The sequence below is a fragment of the Marmota flaviventris genome, chromosome 5, assembly GCF_047511675.1.
Source record: "Marmota flaviventris isolate mMarFla1 chromosome 5, mMarFla1.hap1, whole genome shotgun sequence".
Classification (NCBI taxonomy): Eukaryota; Metazoa; Chordata; class Mammalia; order Rodentia; family Sciuridae; genus Marmota; species Marmota flaviventris.
The window spans coordinates 118,422,205-118,444,522 of NC_092502.1; the positions used below are offsets into that span (position 1 = coordinate 118,422,205).

Sequence of the window (22,318 nt, forward strand, 5' to 3'; positions counted from 1 at the left end):
TCACTCACTTAAGCATCCACCTTCTGAGACAAAATCACTCTCCTGATTTTCCTCCAGTTTCACTGATTGTTTCTCCTCATTATTCCTGACCATTTACTGTTAATGTACCCCCAGGACCCAACTTTCAAACCTCTTCCTTTTCCTTATTCTTGATCCTCTTAACCACTTTCATGTCTTTAAATATTATCCAGTTGACACTCCCAAATGTCTATTGCCAGCCTGGGCCTCCCTCTTGAATTTCAGACTGTTTCATCAACTGCCTACTTGACATGCCTACTTGAATATCTAATAGGATTCTCAAATTAGATCAGTCCCCTGCAAAATCTCAGCTCCTTTCAGCTTTTTTTCTCTTTTGGTAAATGCCAAATTGCTCCTTCCATGTGCCTTAGGCAAATGCCCTGGAGTCATTCTTGATTCCCCACATCACATCCCATCAGATCCCTGAAAAATTCTGTTGATTCTACCTTCATAATATATTTTAAAAATCTGATCCTTTCATGACTACCAACCTGGTTCATGCAAACTTTATCTCTTATCTGCAATGAACAAGAGGCTCCTACTCATCTCCTTGCTTCTGCTGTTCCTCTCCTCTCCTTACTCATATTCCATTTTCAAAAATGTTGCCAGAAACACTCCTTTTGAAATGTCAGTCTGATGATGTCAATTTTTGGCTCAAGTTGATTCCTTCATCTTTAACCTTATTTATTTTTACTATCCTCACTCACTATAATTCAGCCACTGGCCTCCTTGCCATTCTGTGAACTTGAACGTCTCAGGCAAGCTCATTTCCATTGATTGCTGGTCCCACTGATTGGAATGTTGTTGCCTAGATTGATATACATGCTTGCCTGTCTCTTCAAAGTCTTGACTCAAAAACCTCCTTTCATTGAGGCCTTTCCTAACCATTTTAACATTGCAACTCCCCACCTCCCATAGTCCCTAAAACCTTTCCTTCTTTATTATCTATTTATAGCACTTATTACAACCTGAACACTACCTATTTTTACTTGGTTATTCATTAATGTCATGAATTGTCATTCACAACTAGAATAAATGTTCAGTCCCTGAGAATAGGGAATGTTTTTTGTTTCTTTTGTTGTCTGTTGAATCATCAGATCCTGGAATATAGCAGCACTCAAATATTTGCTGAATGAATCTATTGAACCTTCTGCATATTTAAAATATCATGTAGATAGATGTAGACCACAGGCAAGTGTAATTAAATAATTGTCTTTAATTCCCAAAGGATTCTCCAAATCTACTTAATGATCTATTTGCAATAGGATAGAGAAGTTTATCCAAAAGGAAGGATAAACTTTTTTAAACAGTTTCTTTGGCTTTAGGATTCTCTGAAATTTGAGCTTTCATGATTTTTGGCTTTCCTTTCAATGGCTACTAAGTGAGCCCTAAAAGTTTTAAATAAAACATTAAAACCTTATTCATGAGGAAAATGTGTTTCTGTCCCATTGATTGTTAATCTCCCTACCCACCATCCTAATTGTCCTGAATCTTTTTAAAAATCCTGATTACATGTTGAGAATTCACAGGACAACCCGATAGCCCATCTTAGTGAGATGCTTGGATCAGGACAGCGACTCTCAGGTTATTTGGGGGGTTTCTGGGTGACTGATCAATTCTAGCTCTTGTTTTTGCCTTTTCAGCAAGCACTTTGTCTAGACTTCTATTTGCCCTTCCCAGCCACTGACAATGATGCCATGATTCCATTCCTAACAACTGTTAACACGTTCATAACCAGACTCAAGATAAAAATAAATCTTTTAAAACTTACTTACCAGGCAGGTGAGATTAAAAAATAAATAAATAAAGTGCATATACATGGGTCTAACATTCCCTCTCCACTCTGCTTCCCAATCCAACAGCGGATAAGGAGAAAAGAGTATGTGAGACTGTTTTTGGAAGCAGTTGCTGTTACTAAAAAACAAACAAACAAACAAAAAAAGCTACTATATACAATCTGCTCTTCATTGCTCTAATACACCTCTCTACCCTCAAATATTTGCAGAAATTCACTAGTTTCTTAATAATAAGCAGGGGATGAAGCTGGCCCAAATCAGGTCTGTTTTTTTTTTTTTTTTGCGGGGGGGGGGGGGGGAGGGGGTAGCGGTGGATCCTTGGTCTGGCTTCCATTTTAGATGTGAACCAAAATTCTGAATTTCAACTAGAGCTCCCCATTCTTCCTCTGCCTCCAGACTCTCCCTTGGGCAAATTTTTCCTCATTTCAGATTTTCCTACAACACATTCCCAGACGAGTCATGCATGACGACAGTTTTCACACCATTTATGTTCAGCCTTGGGATGACCCTAGGTGATGGCATTTGTACTCAGGAAGAAATGGAATTAGTACAAAGACCAAAAGCGGTCAGGAGTTCCCGGTCGGTCCTGGCTCTGCGCATCCGGCGCGTGGGGAACTGGGGAGTCTAGAGCCGCATGCCTCAGCGGCGGCTCCCAGGACAGCCAACCGGCTCCTCCCTCCCGCCCCTCCGCCCGCACCTGGTGGCGGTGGCGGCGGCGGCGGCAGCCGGAGGGCGGGCGAGGGGCGGCGCTGCGCCGCGTGACGCGGCGGGGTGGGAGCACGGGCAGGTGACACCCGGAGGCCTCCTCCCTCTTATAGCCCAGTCGGCGGCCCGGGCAGCAGGGGCCGCTGTGAGGAGCTCCGCGCTCTAGCCGCCGCCCGCCGTCGCCCTCGCTCCCGGCACGGTGAGTGCGGGGCTGTGGGAGCAGAGGGCTGGGGCTAAACTTTTCTGGGGCGCGAAGAATAGCTTCGGGAGAAGGAAGGAGCCGTGGGGAAAGATGCTGGGAGCAGCCGATGGAGGAATTTAGGCACAGCGCACGGGGAGAGGGAGCCGGGTTCGGGGCGCTCGGGGCGCTCGGGGCGCCCGGCCAGGCCCTCTTTGGGCTTGGGGAGGCTCTTCCGAAGTTCTTTCCTTACAGCCTGCGCTTGCGGAGGCCGAAGGACCTTGGCCAGAGCGCGGCGCCGCCGCGCTCACCTGAGCCTTTCTGGGTAGTCCCCTGTCGTCCAGCATCCCAAAGGGAAGGTCGCGGTCAGGGAGTGCGCGGCGGAGCGGAGCTGGGACGGTGGGTCCCACGCTGCTAAGCCCTGCTGTGCCGGGAGGGAGGGACCGAGGTGCTCGAGGGTGGGACTAGGAGAGACGAGGATCTTCTCGACCTTGGCGGCCGAGGTCACTTTTCCGGTTTTGGGATCTGGCCTCATCAGCCATCTCCCCAAAAATCCCCGCGCCCATTTCTTTCTGCTTCCTTCCCCTGTTGGGCGCTTTTGTGTTCTCGCGGCCGGAATGAACTCTGGGCGCTGCTCTTGGAAAGGGGCGCTGTTTCTTTGGCTCCCGGAGCAGCATCCTGTCCCAGTGGCTGCTGCTGGCCAGGGAGGGAGGATGAGTGCAGAGCTGTGGAACAGGTCGTTCGGGAGATGGAAGAAGAAAGCCCGTCTTTTTATCATTGGAGGTGTCGTTGGTTGGGAAATGGGTCTTTCCCTCTCATTAACCAGTCAGCGCTGATTCAAACTTACCGGATGCGGAGAGAGCGCCTTTTGAACCTCCCTGGGGAATGCGAAACAGGAAAGATCGGGGTTCTGTCCCTATCTAGCTCCCTGCATGGTTGTGCAAACAGATCCCACACCAACTGGGGAATAGTTTTAGCGATCGGAGTTCCTCGCTACTGTTGTTTCCCTTCTGGGTGAGAATGCCCCTCGGAAAGCATTTTCACTTAACCCTGCGCTTTCAGGTTACCCTTATCACACCCCTCCCCTTTATTGCTTAATTGCTCTAAAGGAGTCATCCATACAGTGGGTGCTTCCGCCTTACCGCACACTTGCTTATTAATTCCCTTAATTTGTAGCTTCTGCTCCTACAGAAATTGTTCTCCCCAAGGTCACCGAGGACTAAATAAAATCCACCCCCACTCCATAGCAGACATTTATCAAGTGCTTGTGTGCCCTGCACTGATCTAAGTAGGAGCGTTAATGCTGTTATCTTCAACTGTCCTGTAAATTATATGATATTGTTCTCATTTTGTTAATGAGGAAATTGAGGGGCAAAGAGTCTACACCTATAACAGCAGTAGTGACTCCAGCTTTTTTTCCTTCTTGTATGCCTTTGCATTGGCTTAGGCCCACTCACTCTAGTTCGTTCTCTCTCTCTCTCTCTCTCCCCCTCTCTCCTGAGACTTGAATCCAGGGCCTGGAGCTTATTACTAAGTGTGCACTATTCCACAGAACTACATTCCTAGCCCCCTTTTCTTAAAATATACATTTCATGAAACTTCACTTTCTGTCACTTCTACTTATTCACAAGATTCAAGTGCTTCTGGTGTGTCTTCTTCCGTTTTAGTGCAGTAACTCTTGGTGTGTATTTGGACTTGCCCTGCTTCTCCCCAGAGCTTCTCTAGAGGATGATTTATGTCAGCCCCACCATTATCCTAGTCACCTAGGTGCAAAACTGAGCAGTCCTGTCTCATGTCACCTCCTCCTAATCATGAAATTACATTTATTTAGCTTTATATGGTCACTTCTAGCTTTCAGCAGTCTCAACCTCCATCCCCATTCCATCCTTTCCTCACCAGATTCCCTCTTACCCATCCCGAATACTCGTTTATCACTTACTATATACCAGTTTCTACTACGGTCATCTTCTTTGGTAGGTGTTCCCTTTTCACAAGAAGATCATAAACAACTAAGGACATTACATCTTCGGATCTTACACCTTGTAGTTACTTGATAAATATTTGTAGAATCTGATACAATATGAATTCAGGTTGCATAGTTGGAGATAATGATGGTAGAAATTAAGCCTGGTTTTATAGGATGATAAAGAGCTAGCATTGGTAGACATGGGGGGAGATTTCAGACAGTGTAAAGGAAGGGGAAAGACACCTATGTGACCAGCATTGCTACAGCTGGCACCCAATTATCCTAACTAAATATTATAATTAGAGGTGCCATGAAGTAGGACCAAATAGCATGGAACCAGGAAGCTTTTCTTAAAAAAACAAAATATAAAACTAAATATGAAACCACAGTATTTTTTTTAATAAAATACTTTTTATTGAAGAATATAGCACAAGCATAAAAGTGCATAAAACACAAATGAGCAAGTTAACTTGATAGCAGTAAAATGCCCTTTTGTGGAAGAAGATATTATAGTTGGGTGAAGCTGCAGTCAGGTCAAATCTTTTCACAAAGCTTGTGTTAGATGATGTAGGGCTGAACTAAGCTCAAGAAGCATTGCCAAGAAAGAATTGGCTATTTGAGGGGAAGTTTGAGGTGGGGAGTAAAAAGACTACACAGTGGTGCAAAAATGGTGAGACTGGGGAGACAAGAAGAGACTTCCAACCTGCTGAGCATAATTCTGCCACCAGGAATAACATGCCTTTTTGCTTTTGTCTGTCTCTCTTTTTCCTATCAATGTTTTTGTACATTATATTCCATATACAATTTTAGTATTCTGTGTTTTCATGTGACACATAGACAACATTTTTCATCTTCATCTTACATAATTTTTGACTCTTATTATTGCATTATATTCCAGTAATTATAATTTTCTTTACTTAACCAATACTCCATTGTTGGACAGGTAGATTAGCAAGAAATTATAAACAACCTAAATTATGGTAATTCTTATCTTTGAAGATATATCATTTTGTTAATTGGGGGTTGCTTCTTTAAAGTAGTGTTCCAGAAGTGGACTTGCTTTGTCAACAAGTGTGGCATATTTTATGGTTCTTAATATACATTGTCAGATTTTTGAAAGTAATTACAAAAAGTAGGTTGGATACATTGTACCTACCTTTCCTCTCTAGGAAATAATTCAGTTCAATATGAATAGTACTTTTTTTGTGTGTTGGTTTCCTAGGGCTGCTGTAACAAAGAACCACAAAAATGGGTGGCTTGAAACAACAGAAATTTATTGTCTTACAGTTCTGGAGGCTCTAAGGCTAAATTCAGAATGTCCTCATTGTTGATTCCTTCCAGGAGCTCTGCGGGAGAATCTGTTCCATGCCTTTCTCAAGCTTCTGGTACAACAGCAGTCCTTGGTGTGTAGAGGCCATTAATCCCTGCCTCTGTCTTCACATGGCTCTGTGCTTTCATGTAGCCATCTTCTTGTAATTACAATGATTATAGTGGATTCAGGGTTCACCCAATTCCAGTCTGACCTCATCTTTAACTAATTGCATCCGCGAAGACTCTATTTCCAATTAATACTGTCACATTCTGAGGACTTCATCATAATTTTTGGGGGGGCACATAATTCAAGCTGTAATATGATAGCTTGTGGAACGCAGTGGAATGTGCATTAAAGCAAGTCCCTATCCTTAATAATTTCTGGTTAAGTTGAGAATGTAGAACTTTTCCTGACTTAATTGTTTATTCTCCGTGATTTGCCTCTTGGGCAAACATCAGTTTTAGGCTAGGGAAGGCTGATAATTGACCAAATAATTTTAGAACCATTGTAAATGTGATAGAATATAAAACTGAGAAATTACTTGGAATTTTAATAATGCAAATCATATAGTATGTAAAAACATGCGATAAAAATACATTTTTAGAGAGAAATATATGTTTCTGTGATTCATTCATTTTAAAAAATATATTTATTTTGACTGTAGTTGGATACAATACCTTCATTTTATTTATTTATTTTTATGTGGTTCTGAGGATCGAACCCAGCACCCTGCACCCTGAGCCGCAACCCCAGCCATGTGATTTATTCATTTTTGACCATTCAAAAGTTGTGGAAAAGTTGAAAACTCATGTAAATTGGGCAGTTTATAAGACTGGTCTTTTTTTAAAAAAAAAAAAAACACAAAATTTTCCATTACTCTCTTTAACAGATTTAGATATATTTAAAGCATATATTTTTACGTTGGCAGGTAAATTATCATTTCTGTAAATGATAGAAGTAGGCATAGCATCTTACATTCTGGAGAAGTAGCCACTCAGGCTATAAACACTCAGTAGCACAGTTTCTGATCATTTGTAATACAAGACAAAATTTAAGAGTTTCAGAAGTTGCACACTCAAATATTTGAGCGTCAGCTTTGTGTCAAATACAGAGGCTGGCAGGTTTGTGAATTAGAGGGAGGCAAACGATTACAGGATAGAGTAATAGACTGTATTGTGGTATACACAGACAGGGCACTGGGGAGGCAGAACAGAGGCAGGCAGAACAGGTAGCTTCCCTGAGCTTCAAGGAGGAAGACTAGGGAGTTGGGTAGCTGAGAAATGAGGTGAGGAACAGGAAATAAATCCAGGCAGAGAATACAGGCATGATCAGAGAATCAGAAATATCTCACTGTGACTACGGAAGAGGGTGTGAGATGGAGTTGCCTAGGCATGCAAGGCCAGGTGTACTGAGAACCTTGTTTGACCTACTAAAGATTTTGGATTTTATCTTTAAGTCTGTGGGGGAAGCATTGGAGACTTATAAAGGAAGGGACCATTTAAGATGTGTATTTTTACACATCTGGTGTTTGCCGCTTTATCTTTGTGAAACCTCTTTCAGTACAGGCTCTATCTCATTTCTCTATCTGATCTGGAAAGGACAGCAACCTTCATTGTTCATTTAGATATCTTGTTTAAGCATGTGAATTTTGGAATAGAAAATAAACTGTCCTTTATGTGTATAGGATGCTTAAGTCTACATTTAAATTTTAAATCTCTTATTGACTATTAGAAGGTGGAAATTTTTGGCATTTTTTAAGGCACCAGTAACAGTTGCAGTGAAGCCCTTTACCTGCATTCTCTCATGAACAGTCTGAAGTCAGCAAGGTTGGCACCACAGTCCTCCTCACCCATCTGGGGACAGAAAGGAGGAAAAATTAGGAAGGGTGCTTGGGCTACACTGGGAGAAGCACACAGCCAGAACTTTAGTCCAGGTCTAATTATGAGGTTTGAGCTCTTCTGACTCTGGATATTAACTCTGTGGGTTGATATAAGAGTGCACATAGGAGGTGCTAGAGCTGTAATCTTGTATGATAGTTTTGTAAGGAAATAAGAGCAATCATAAAAATAAACCTGACTTAGACTTTTTAGGATCAGTGGTAGTAATGTAAAATCTAGAAAATCTGTCTAATAATCTTTAACCTAAACATAGTCCCTGGTTCTACTTCCTTTCTGTTACAAGTTTCTGTGGTTTATTCTAAGAGCATTTATGATTTGTTTGTTTGTTAGAGTTAAATGACATAATAAGCACAGAACAAAAATAAAGGGTGCCTGCTACTTAAGGGTGACTTATTTTAAGTCTGTCCAGGAGCTTTTCAGCCCCATGTCTTACCTGTCTTTATGGTTCCTTCTTTAGGCAGACTGTTGCTGGGCCCAGTGGACCAAAAAGATTAATATCTAGGAAAAAACCTAAAAAACAAGTGTTGACTTCACATTTTAATCCCTCTGCTGCTTAACAATTAAATAAAGGCACATGAGGATACCTTCATCTTTCATCTTCTAACAGGTGTGAGTTTAACTTGAAAGAAGGAAAGTAGAAATGACTTTCTTAGGAATTCAAAGGCCAAGTACTGATTATTCAGAGTGGGTTCCTGAGCAAATGTGGAATGGAATTTTTAAAATCAAGTTGTGAGAACCCCTATTTCTTGTTCCAAGAAAAAAAAAAATGAAATATAACATTAAATGTTTAATAAAATATTTAACAATAAATGTAGTACATGTGGCCGGGCATGGTGGTGCATGCCTACATACGAAAGTTTGAAGCCAGCCAAAGCAACTTAGCAAAGCCCTAAGCATAAAGGGCTGGGATATGGCTCAGTAGTAAAGAGCCTCTGGGTTCAATCTCTAATACCCCCCGCCAAAGTAGTACAAGTTTAATTGCTAGTTCTATAGGTAAAAAAATAGTTCAATGTTGGCAATTTGCATGTGGTTTGTCCTAATCATAACACAGTCCTATAACCAATTGAGCTGATGATACTATACTATTCATTTTCTCATAAAGCAGAGAGGGTGGTACCCAGGCATTATTAACACTGGCTTCTAGTAGCCTTCACTCTGCCCCAGCTAGGTGATTATTGCAAACCTGTTGGTGCCAGTTGTGCTTGTTATTGTGATAATTTAGATAAGTTGTATAAAGTTATGAAACTTAAGTACAAGAAGAAAGAGTATTATTGTTTCTGTGAAAGGCAAGTTGAATTTTTTGAAAAGTTGCCATAAACGTGAGTCACAAAAAAGTAGTTGAGAAAACTGTATAAGATCAGAAAGAATATTATAAAAACTTGAAAGATAATATCCTGAACTTGCCTTACAAGTTTGATTTTTGGTTTTTTTTTTTTTTTTTTTTTTGATATTATGTTTGGGTCCACTTAGAAAATTAATACTGGAAATCATAAAAAATAAAGTATTGGTGTGATTTATACCAGAAAAATATTGGCAACAAGCTCTTCCTTGAACATACTTAGAACTACTTTGGAAAACTGGGGAATTAATGCATATTTGTATATTTTAAGGTAAAAAAATGTTTATGGCATGTAAATATTTTTTTTTTTTATTTTTCACTATGAACTTATTTTTTTGTAGACAACCAACAGAACCAGTCTGCTATTAGTCTGACTGTAGTTGTTTATGGTTTAATACAGTAAGTAGCCAGAACCTTTGCTTCTGGAGTCAGTCTGTGTACCTACAGCAATAAAGACAAAGCTAAACTTTGCCACTGAGGATGTAATTCTGTAATTCACCTAAGTAAATATAGTTTTTCTTTGTTTAGCACACCATGATCATGGTCCACAATAAACTCTTACTTCTTATTTTAAATTGGGTTTTTGGAATCTATATAACATTTAAATTCATTTTAATAATATAAGCCAATACGTAGAACTTGTAGCTGGTTCCTACCTGCCTTAAATAGCTTACATAAAAATTGGAAGCAAAATATGTACTATAGCATTAGCCAGAGTCTATTAAACTTGATAAATTTCGTAGTGCTGTTAAGCTGACAAGTTGAATTGGGCAGGGTAGCACTAATTCAACTTTTTAATAATAATTATGAAAGCATAGTCATTCTTTTATAAAGCATTAATAAGTTAATGAACGAAGATTAAATTTACGAGAAAATAAGTATATTTGATTATAATACTATATACTCAGCACTGGCAATATAACAGACATTATGCTAAATTCTACATGTGCCTTATCTCTTTTAGTCTTCACAAAAGCCCTCTAAGAAGGAGGATAGTATTCCCTTTTTATAAACAAGGAAATCTGGGGTTCAGTCCGACTAGGGCATGTCTCAGAATTATCCCATTCAAGAGGCTAAGAAGTAATAAGAAGTAAAGCCTTTGCTAGGACATGAGCATATATACAATTTTTAAAAGAAATCCTGAAGTGTTTTGAGCTGCAAAGGACCTTAGAGGTCATTTAGGCCAACTTCTTTTACAAGTGAGGACATGGTGGCTCAAAAAGGTCAAGTCATCTGGCCAAGGCCACAGGTCTTGTTGGCACCCTGGGTCCCAGGTGGATCTGAGGTGCTTTTCTAACATGGGATCTTTTTCTCCTTGTTAACCTTAATTCTGAATACAACTTTATACCTATGAATTTACACTAAATTATTCCATGGTATCCTTGTCTACAAGCAGCAGCATTTACTACTCCTATAGACTTTACTGTAGAATATGGGCAGGCAAAGATTCTGCTTCCCTGGTAGGAAAGGAAGCTAAGGCAATGCAGTGTGTGATGTGTCTCCCCTCCTGAGGCTCACATGTTATCAGACTTAATCCTGAACCAAGACTGAAAGGGTTATAGAGGAAAAAAAACGTGTTATTTTATCAAAAAGGATTAAGCTGTCCAGCCCAAGCCATGGGCTTTCTCCTCATCTAACACTCCTCTTTTATTTTTCTCATGTTTGTCCTTAGTTCCGAGTTCATCCCCTTTTGATGACTGCCCAAGTATCTCATGGAGTATCATTTGTGAGATTGGGTAGGGGTAAGGTCAGTAGATAATTAATGATCCTTGATTTGCTGTTCACTTCCTAAAAACATTTGTCAACCCCAACCTTTGGTCTTTAGCATTTCATCAGTGGACAGATCAAGGGTGGGTTGCTAGCTATCTCCTTCACAACAGGCAAGTGAGTGTCACTACTCCATCCTTATAGCAACCCTGTACGATGTGTGCTCTCAACTCAGTTTTAGAGACCAAAATCTGAGGCTCCAAGGAATTTAAATTATTTTTTTTTACATTGGCATCTGAGTGGCAGTGGGCAGACCAGTCAGACAGGTATTCTGACTATAATACATCCTAGTATTTATTACATGTGGCCTTAAAGTCTATTTTCTCATCTTTAGAAAAAAAAAATGTTGGAAGGTTTATGTGCTTATGAAGTAGAAGACTATAAAGTTTGTATATGATCATCTGTAATTTACATTCCATTTTTTTTCCAAAAAGACTTGAATGCTCACAATAAATAATATTAAGATCCAATCATAAAAGGGCGGAGGGGAACCTAAGTCATGCAGTTGTGATAGATGGAGCACCACATTTTAACTGTTAGCTGGGAGCTCATATTGATACAAAAGTACATACAAGAGGAAGTGAGGGGAAGGGGAAAAATAATACAAGGGGGACAAACGAATGTCAGTAGAGGGGGCAGAGAGAGAAGAGGGGAGGGGAGGGGAGGGGAGGGGGGATAGTAGAGGATAGGAAAGGCAGCAGAATACAACAGACACTAGTATGGCAATATGTAAATCAATGGATGTGTAACTGATGTGATTCTGCAATCTGTATATGGGGTAAAAATGGGAGCTCATAACCCACTTAAATCAAATTGTGAAATATGATATGTCAAGAACTATGTAATGTTTTGAATAACCAACAATAAAAAATTAAAAAAAAAAAAAGAAAAGTTCCCCACAGCTCTAATGGTTTGGTTTTTGCTTGATTCTTTTCCCTTGATATCTAGTAAAAGAAATTTATCAATATGCTTTTATAAAAGGGATCTTGAATTGCTTTTTGAATAACATTTTCAATAACAGTTTTGTCAAGGTACAAAGATATTCTTCAAACGAATATTAATGTTGTTTTGTTTAGTTTTTGATGCTGGAGATCAAACCTAGGACCTCATGAATGCTGGGCAAGTGCTACATCACTGAGCCCCAGCACAAAATTGTTTTTTGACCACTGACTTAAGATGATAATGAAGGTAAATTTTGGAAAGAATTACAACAAAATCTCTAACACTATGTTAATAAGGTCTAGGTTCTCCTAATGATGCATAAGAACAACTCTAGCACTATATAGAGCAGAGTCTCTTTAACATAAAGTTGGTTTGTAGATGGACTTGAGAAGATCCATAAATTCTCTAAACATCAAATTTGTCTATTCATGTAATCTCTGAGATGGTATCCCATGGTACTATAGTGTCAAGGTTTAAATGCCATTGACTTAAGAAAGGCATGAAATAATATATGTAAACTGATTAATAAAATTGAACTTACTATGAACACATAAAATAATAAGCTTTAATGTTAATGTTGAAATTGGGCAGATAATGATGACATGAACCAACTGTGTAGACTTTATCCATGTTAAAGGGCACAATTAGCACAAACAACTTGAAAAAAGTGTCTCCTGTAGTATGCATGGTAGCTTTGTTTTCTGTTGTTCAGTTTTCTAAGGAAGAAAGGTTTCTGTTTTTTAAGTGTTAAATCAGTATTTACTGGCTATTGTTCAAAACACTGTAGATATAAAAATCCAAAAATCATCTCTATATTTCATGCCCACAACCAAATTAGCAGCCATCATGTCAGCTATGTCTGCAAAATATTTCCTGAATTCATCTACTTCAATAAGCTCCTAATCCCACTGACTTCCTATAATCAATTATCTACCAAGCAACCAAGTTAATTTTTAAAAACATAAGTCAGATCATGTGACTATTGTGCTTAAAAGCCTCTGATAAGAGTTTCAGTTTTGCAAGCAAAGAGTTCCAGAGATGATGGATGGTAGTGATGGTCACACAAAAATATGATTATATTTCTACCACTGAACTGTACCCTTAAAAATGATTGATAATTGTAAACTCAAAGTTATGTGTCTGTTAGTATAATTTTAAAATTTGAAAACTAGTGATTCTCAAAAAAAAAAAAAAAAAGCTTTTTGTACTAGAATAAAACCTAGACTACACAGCTGAGGTCAGAAGACACTGCATGCCCATCTCTCAGAACCATCCTGTCACTCTTCTTATGCTCTTTTTTCTGTTCCTCTGATGCACTGTTTGTTCGGGAGACTTGGCCTTTGCTGTTGTCTCCCTGAAGACCACAAGCCCTCCCATCTTCTTCAGTGTCCTCCTCCTTTCTGACCAGCCTCTGCTATGTTAGTCCTCTTCCTTGGTTGCCCCTTCACATCTCTGTCATGTTACATTTTCTTCATAATTTTTTCCACTAGGTCTCTTATTTGTGTGTGTATCTTTGCTTACCTGTGTGTTTTCCTATAAAAATATAAACCCCACAATAACAGGGATTTTGCTATATCCCTAGGGTCAAGAAGGGTGCTTGGCACATAGTAGGCTTCAAATATTTGTTGAATAAGCAGAGACATGGTCCCTTCCCCTAAGGACTTTACAGTTCCTGATACCCAGTGCCTGTAGCCTTGAGCTGTGCTTGTGAGCAAGGACTTTAAAACCCTCTTGGCTGGCCCTCACAAAGAACAGGCAACTAGTTTTGCTCAAAATAAAGTGATGTAGTGAGGAGGAGGAAAGAATGATGTTCAGGGCAAAGAATCAACACACATTTATTGTTTCCTCCCATGTAAGGATGGAGAGAAACTTTTCCTTTCTTCTCTCTCCCTACCTATCCATAAGAAATACAAGAGAAAACTAATCTATAGCTATATATCAGTAGCTGGGCATGAACCCTTCCTAAATCATGCATCAGATGAATATAGTGTAAGATATCATGTATCACATTCCCAGAAACGCCTGATTCCTCTGGACCATCTGCTCTTAGAGAACCCATTATGAGCACTCAGTAGTATGAGTCAATAGAGCTGCCTTGCCAAAATGAGACTAGAATCTTACCAGCCTTTCCATCACTCCAGAATCATCTTCCCCAGCCTGCCTTTCTCCAGTGACAGTTGAAACTCACCCTTTATATCCTGCTGCTACCCCACAGATAGTTTTTGTGGACATCTGGGCTTTTGTGTTCATGTTTTCATTAATATTTTTCATAGTTCATAGAAATAGAAGAATTTATAGATAGAGGTTTACTATGCTTGACATGAAAAAAAATCATACTTCCAGGTACTGATTATTTTCTGGGTATAATAGATGATAATTTTTAAAATATAAAAAATATAACAAAAAAATTCTAAAAATTTATGAGAGAGCATGTTGCCCACAATCCTATCAACTAGAATTAATAGTTCCATACATATTGGAAAATTGCTATGTAGTGTTGTGTAGGCATTTTTGAAAAGGCTGTTGAATTTTTTCTTTCTTTCTTTCTTCCTTCCTTCCTTCCTTCCTTTCTTTCTTTCTCTCTTTCTCTCTTTCTGTGCTGGGGATTGAACCCAAGGCCTCATGCATGCAAGGCAAGACTCTACTGACTAAGCTGTATCCCCAGTCTCACTATGGGTACCCTGACTAGTCTCAAACTCATGGGTGCTCAAGTGATCCTCCCCACCTTAGCTCCCCCTCCCTGATGCATCTGGGATTATTGGCATTGTCACCACGCTCACTGGCCCCTCAAGTTTTTCTTAAGAATTAAAATTGAGAAATAATTTAGATGAAGTTTAAGAACCATCTCCTAGTATGTTTTGGGTTTTTTTTTTCCCTAGAAAAACAAAACAAAACAAAAATCCTTTATAACAAAGTATTTTCAACATGGAAATTTTATGTTTTTTTTTTTTTAACATTTTAAAATGTTGGAAATGTCTAAGCATTTGGGAAATTACAATGGTATAATGAACTGGATGTAACTACCATCCAGATCATGGCTAATCTTGCTTTATCTGTAATTATTTCAGTATAGCTCTAAAAGATAAGGACTTAAAAAAATACAATGTCATCCTCACACCTAAGAAGTTAAAATAATCCCCAAATTTCGTCAATATTCAATCAACATGAACATTTAAAGAATAAACATTGTTCAGGTTATGAATAAAAGGGCAATAGTGTAAAATTATTGGCTAATGAGATGATATGAAGTCTACTTTAAAAATTTATAGGATGAATAATCACAGAGAAAAGAGAAACAGTAGAAGAAATTTACGTAGATAAATATGAATGTGTTATTAGGTAATGTATCAGTTTATATTTTATTAACTTTGGTATTTCTTTATTCTCAATGTTTATATTTAAAATGCAGCATCAACCTACTTCTGCATTACTTTTTAAAAATCTTTTATATTTTGGGGATTGGTACAGGGAAGAAGTGTGAACTGGGTACATAAAAGTCAGTAGTTTATGACGTTCTCTTAAGGTCCCATACTATGATATATTTAATATCATTTTTTTCTATAGCTACAAATACCTCTCCTTAAATAGAGTGAAAATGAAATAATATTAGGCATATGTTTTCTTAAATTAATAAAGCAGAGCTAGTCTATTTGTTCTTAGGGTTTCAACAATATAATTTTTTTGATCTTAAAGGTAGTATTAAATTTTAAAGGAAAAATGCAAAATCCTCAAAGTCTCTGAATAATTTATTCCTATTACAATTCATATAGGGTATACCAAGGAGAATTCAGGGAACAACAAGAAACTTTACTCAGCTAGAAGACCTGTTTATCAGGAATCTGAAGGGCACAGGTAAGGGGTAAAAGGAGTCAAGTTAATGTAGCCTATGATCAGGAATTCCAGTTTGGTTCAAGACTCCATTACAGAAGGCTGGATAGTTCTGAAAAGAGCAAGAACTTGGTCAGAGATGCTTTGAGCTGGGTGATTCAGATTGCTAGCTTGTCACACTGTTAGTGGAAGGAAACTAGGGGTGTAAATGGGGGAAGTTGCCCCCTTGGTGCAGCACAGAGCCTAGAAAGGGGTGTGCCTGTGGATGGAATGGAATGGGATGGTGGAGGATGGATGTGATTGAAAGTCAGGAGCCAACGTTTGGAGCTGGGAACATGGGAGGATGGTGGGTTACAATAGGTCTCAAGGAAACTTGGTCAGAGGAGTGTTTCGGTTGAGATTCTAGACATCCCTTTGTTTCTATTCCTTGTGAATCATTGCAGCTCGAGTGATCAAATTACATGCTCATGTGTAGAATTTGAGACTTAACCACAGTGGCCACTTCTGGGCAATTCTTTTATGATGGAGCCTTTAAAGGTCTAGAAATTGTTGAGATATTTCAAACACCATATCGCTGAGACTTGCAATAGTGTATAAAGCAGAATAAATATTTCATATTTCTTGCTTGCCCATTTGCACTCCCCGCAATAACCCTGGGAGAAAATCCATAGCATATGAGTATCTTCTGTAAAATCATCTAAAAGAGAATGTCTTTCTGTGTTTACCTAGAAAGACATTTGCAAATATTTGCCATGATCACTTTTAAAGGGCAATCATTATTTTAATCTTATGTTAACTGCAGTTTCTCTTTGTTGATGTTGAGCTTTTGTCTGAAGGGTTCATTGTTGGAGAGGCCTATACTGAGGAAGGTTAAACTAAACTACATCTTATGCAGATAAATTGTGGAGGGAAATGTGTGTTCCTAAGTTGTTGTTTCTGGCAAGATAAAAAGTGATGGGATTTGAGTGAAGTTGTCAGGATTTGCTGATAGATTTGATGTCAGGGTGAGAGAAGGAGGCTCTCTCCATCCTCAAAAGAATTACATGTCTGAGCAAACTGGCCAGAATCCCCTATGTCCATTGCCATATTCAGATCCAACTCTTCCTTTTCACTTCCATGGAAAAAATGAAATAAAACTCTGCTTTCTTGAATAAAACTCTCACTCTTGGGCTTTGCTCCCTCTTAACCCTCTGTCATTCTCTGCTTCCTGCCCACATGTGTTGTGGACATCTCTCCATTCCCAGGCCTGCTAGTGCTTTGGGAGACTTCAAAATCCTTTAAGACACCACTTTGTGAGCAGCCTTAAATAAAGTTCCTTAAATAAAGTCTTGTATGATCTGACTTTCACAACCTATGTGGCACTGTACCCACCTGCTTTGGTGGCCTTTCTCTAGGCCTTATCACCTGAAAGTGTGCCAAGAATGTATAATGAGCCCTAATGTCCCATCTTTAAGCCACAGCCTCTGGCTTTAGCTTTTATACCCCGCCCCTCTCCACTTTCTCAGTGATCTTTGCTTTCCCTTGAACTTTTTATCTTTATTAGTCTCACTTCCATGCCTATCTGGCAAAGCTATGACTCCAAATTAATCCTACAGTCATCCTTTGCATGTATACCCGGAAGTGGAACTGTTTGTGGAAAACTGGGTAAAGAGGTGAATCGATTAATTCACGGTTTCTAGTCTTCATAAACTTTGACCAACATTATTTAATTAGCTCACTCAGTGACTCTCAACCTTGGCTGCACAATAGAATCCTCTAGGCACTTAAAAAAAAAAAAAAAAAAATCCTACTGCCCAGGCCAATTAGATCTGAAATTATGAGGATAGGACTCAATCTTCAGTATTTCTTCATGATCTTCACTGACTCTAATATGCAACCAGGATTGAGAACCACTATTTGAAAGTTGTCTTTGAGGAATTTTTATTTTCCGTTTCTCTCAGAAGCTATCTTTTCTTTCACTACTCTCTAAAAATCACCTATCTAACTCCAGTTTATAACCTCAGCAATTGATCTCACCTTCTTCTTGGCTAGAAAAATGGAAGCTTTTGTTGGTGAATCCCCTTTACTTTTTTTTGTCTCCAACTAATTATCTATGCATTTAATTTAGGCCCAGATTGTCCCAGACTTTGTGCTATGCATTAGGCATAGAATGGTGCACAGGACAAATACAGTCAATGCCCTCCTGGCTCTTGCAGTGAGTTCAATGCCCTCCTGGCTGCCCACAGCCAGGTCAATTAGGTAATTACACCACAGGTGAGTGCTGCTAAAGCTTTCAGGAAGGGCCACAGTTCAGACTTGGGGAAGAAATCCTACTCCCTTAACTAATCTATCACACCCTTTTTTCTCTTTTAACTTCTTGGAGGAGGAGGGGTCATCCCTGCCCCAGTGGAGAAAGAGGTCACCTTGCTTTCCATCCTCTCTCACATTCTCCTGACTTTCATAGGTTGTTCTTCCTTGTTTCTCTGTATTGGTTCTTTCCTTCACCATGAAAACAGTTGAAGTGTTGCCACCTTGACAATGATAAAGATCATTTTGAGCATCCTTCCTCAATTCTGGCCTTCATAACTAGGAGTCTTGCAATAGGCCTGTTAGGGCCTTCTGTTACTCATTTGCCTTTTTATTTTGACTTCTACCTCATCACTAAGCCTTAGTTTTCCCTTCTGAAAGCCAGGGGCTTCCTGGATGGATTAGTTCAGTGGAGACCATTCATCCCTGTCACACTGGGCCTTCTGATGCATTTGTCTTCATTGCTTCAAAATTTTCCCACTTCTGTTATTGTGATTCCATACATATTCCATTTTTTTGTATCTTTTTGACTTTCTTTTTCATCTTTGTGAGATTCTTCCCTCAGCCCACCCCTTACATTGTAGGATTCTCCAAGGTTCTGTCCTTAGACCTCTGTTTTTCTCATTCATCCATTATTGTGTTTTCATCACCATCTAGATGTGAAAGTTTCTAAAAGCTGTATCTTCAGCCTTGCTGTTCCTCCAGTGTCTCTTGGGACATCTCCACCTGAATGTCCCATAGGTTTGTCACAACAGGATTTACTAATCACCTTCTCCTTAAACCTCTTTGTCTTCCTGTATTCCTTATCTCATCTGGTGGCACCGCCATGCACATAGTCACTCAGACCAAACCAGAAACTTCAGTCGCTCTGCTATTTTTACCTAATCAATCACCAAGCTCTTTGCATTGCCTCATAGAGGTTTCTCCACTTTGTGTCTACCACCACTACATGTCACCAAACTATTTGTACACTTGTTATAGCCTCAGTCTTTCCCATTAGAAAAGGGAAAGGCTTTTTAAATTGTATATGCATACAATAAAATTCTAGTTGATCTCCCTGCTCTTAGGCTCCCCACCCCCTGTCATATTCATCCTTCACATAGCTGATTTGCCTACAGTTAAGGCTTGCAGAATAATGCCAACTTGGGAGTGTCAGTGTGGTAGGACTCTGGTGAACTGTCTGGTTGAGGTCCTTTACAAACTGAGCTTCTGCATAGCATTTCACCTTTGAAAAGCTTCACATTGCTTATGCAACATCTTTTCACACTGCTCATTTGTTTCTCCAGTGACATTGCCCCAAAGCACCCACTTCCTACCATTCACCAAGAAGTAGTTCATATCTCATTGATTCCACAAAGACTTCTTAATATTCACATCTTTATTAATTTTCTCAGTGCTATTTATTGAATACCTGTGTTGGCCCAGGCAGCAAACAACATTCCCAAAAGGCGTAAGATGTAAGCCCCACCTGAGATTATTAGAGTTGTGTTTCTCAATCTGTCTGTGATTAGTGGATTGTTTGCTCTGTCATGGATGAATAAGTGAGCCTTCCGCTCAGAAGAGAATGAACAGGTTGTCTGAATGGCTCAGCTGAAAGGGAAACCAAAAGTCTGTTAGAGGAGGGAAAAATCTTAGAAAGTAAGATATGATTACCAGGCAGGTGGACAAGGCTTTTTGGTCATGAGGAAAAATGAAGAATAGATAGAGAGGGAAAGTGGAGTCTGCTGGAACCACAAAGACAGATGACAGTGGGAACAGAGTGGAGGGGGACTGCAAAAAGGCAAGAGATGAGGCCACAGAGTCAGACGGGATTGAGGTCATTTACTTGGCTAATACTTTGAGAATGAGATGCATTTCAGATTCTTCCAAGGTACTGAGACTAGAAGATACCCAGGAATGGTTTTTGCCCTGAAAGAGCTAAAAAGGATGCTAACGGTAATCGAGGAGTTAGACTTTTTACTGTAGGCGGTTTTCCTTGGAAAGATGGCCCTGGTGGCATTGTGGAAAAATGGAAGACTGGAAAGTTAGTTGAGAGGTCATTACCGTATCAGGTGAGTGATGATAAGGGTCAGGAAGTAGTAATCAGTGGTTGGGAAAGGAAGTAAGGACAAAGGAAGAAAAAAGGCACTTTTAGGAGAAATTCTATTAAGGTGGCATAAACCATATGGTCTTGAGGGTCAGTGGAGCTTAGGGATTTGTGACTTGTGATAGGGTTAGTGGTTCAGTTAGTGGGGAGAGATCATAATAGAAGAGGAAGGGTTAGGAGATGTGAGAAGTCAGAGTCTGAAGATGTCACACCATTTAGGGGCCTCCTCTCTGAATTCCTGTAGTACTTGTGCTAATCTCTATCATACACTTACTTGTTTAATGGATTTATGTGCTTGTGAACTTCTCCTCTTCCTTCTTTTACTTCTGTGTGTGTGTGTGTGTGTATGCTATGTGTATGTGTACGTGCGTGTGTGCATCTATGTGTGTATTCCTAGGGATTGAACCCACGGGTGCTGTTACCACCGAACTACATCCTTATCCCTTTTTATTTTTTATTTTGATAAGGGTATAATTTGCCCAGCCTGGGCTCGAACTTGCAATCCCCCTGCCTCAGCCTCACAAGTAGCTGGTATTATAGGTGTGCACTACCATGCTTATGAGCTTCTTGAGAATGTGTGCCTGTTTTTCCACCCAAACACTTTTCACAGGCCTAGCATGTGCAATAGGCTCAACAAATTGTTCTTAAACTAAACAGAAAGATAGTGTGCTAGTTTTCTCTTTCACCACAAACTTAGTGAATTAAAACAACACAGACTTATTAACTATGCGTTAGAAGTCCAGGTTGGAGTGGCTGGTTTCTCTACTATTTTAAAAGGCCAAAATCAAGGTATTGGCTGATTGGGCTTTTACTAAGAGGTTCTGGGAGGAAAACATTTCCAGACTCACTTAGGTCGTGAGCAGAATTAAGCTCCTGGTGGTTACATTGCTAGGGTTCTTGTTTTCCTTTCTGTCCTTAGTTCTTCGGGACTTTGAAAGTGGGCCCCTAGTATGATGCATTGAATCCTCATGCTTTAAAACTATCTCCTTTTTCCAACCAAAGACAATTCTCTGCTTCTAAGGACTCGTGATTGCACTGTGTCCACCAGTATAATCTCTGTTTTAAGGTCTATAACCTTAAATACATCAATAGAGTCTATTTTGCTATGTAACAGTCACAGGCTCAAGGGATTTGGTCACGGACATATTTACAGTGGGCATTATTTTGTCTACCACAATAGTAATTATGTACCCAGTCATGCAGGGATTATGACCATGGTTCTTAAACACATGTACATTCTAGCGTCTCTCATTTGTGCAGGGAAATACAAAGAGATAAAGTTTACCTAGTGTCAGAAAGAAATGGGAGCAGAAAAATGTCACAAACCCTTCAGCTTTCCCTCTTTCTTATGATCATCAGTACAGTTAGCCATCCCCTTTGTGTATCTATCCCTCTAAACCATCCATTCAACTAGTCATTCATTCATTCATGAACATTTGAGTACCAATTTTAAGTCTATGCAAGATTGAGAAATGAGGAAGAAAATGTGCTGCAAGAATGAATAACATCTCATTTCTGTCAGCTTATTTTCAATGTATTGAGGTCTACATCAAATTTTCTTAAATCCATGCTGTCTGTTGATGAGTTTGGCTTGTGTTGGTGATTTTTTCTTCTCTGCTTAGGGAATAATCTTTTTGGTATACTGTAGCTTTAAGCTCTGACCCAAGTGCTCAGTAAAGATGTGTAATTTTGGTAATTACTGCCTGGCTCACTTCCTTCTGTGTGTATTTGGAGATCATTAATAAATAAATATTATTGTCTTAATTTTTAACGTTATTCAAATAAGTAAACAATTTATCAATTGCTTGTTATTCTTTCCACAGCTATTCTGTGCACATACAAGAAAGTAGTTGTCTTGTATCTGGCATTAATTATATATATTTACAGAATATTCCATAGCAAAATAGATGCTTTGCTACTCTATTCCTGTTTATAACTCCATTCCTTTTTATAACTCCACTCCTTTTTATGGCATGTCATTCCATGGTATGAATATACCAGTGTATTTACAAGTCTCATATTGGTGGACATTTGGATAGTTTTTACTTCCTGTGCTATTAAAATACTGTCATAGTAAAAAGTATCTTGTGCACATACTTCACACAATTATAAATATACATATAGAATGTCTGTGCTGTAGTAGACACTGCCAAATCCTTCCCACAGAGCTTGTACCATCCACATTCCCACCAGCAGT

The 22,318-nt window shown here is 39.3% G+C and overlaps 1 protein-coding gene across 2 annotated transcripts in view; it reads left to right on the forward strand.

Annotated features, from left to right (window-relative positions):
* The first annotated feature begins 2,642 nt into the window (after positions 1–2,642).
* The window catches only part of Elovl7 (ELOVL fatty acid elongase 7), a 69,182-nt gene continuing 49,506 nt past the window's right edge, over positions 2,643–22,318 (forward strand). The window contains exon 1 of one of the 2 annotated variants that reach the window (XM_027938143.2): positions 2,643–2,718. The gene's annotated coding sequence lies outside the window, so the exon portion shown is untranslated. Of the gene's footprint in view, positions 2,719–15,701; positions 15,774–22,318 lie in introns of those variants that run through there. The other variant, XM_071612583.1, reaches the window with a different exon arrangement.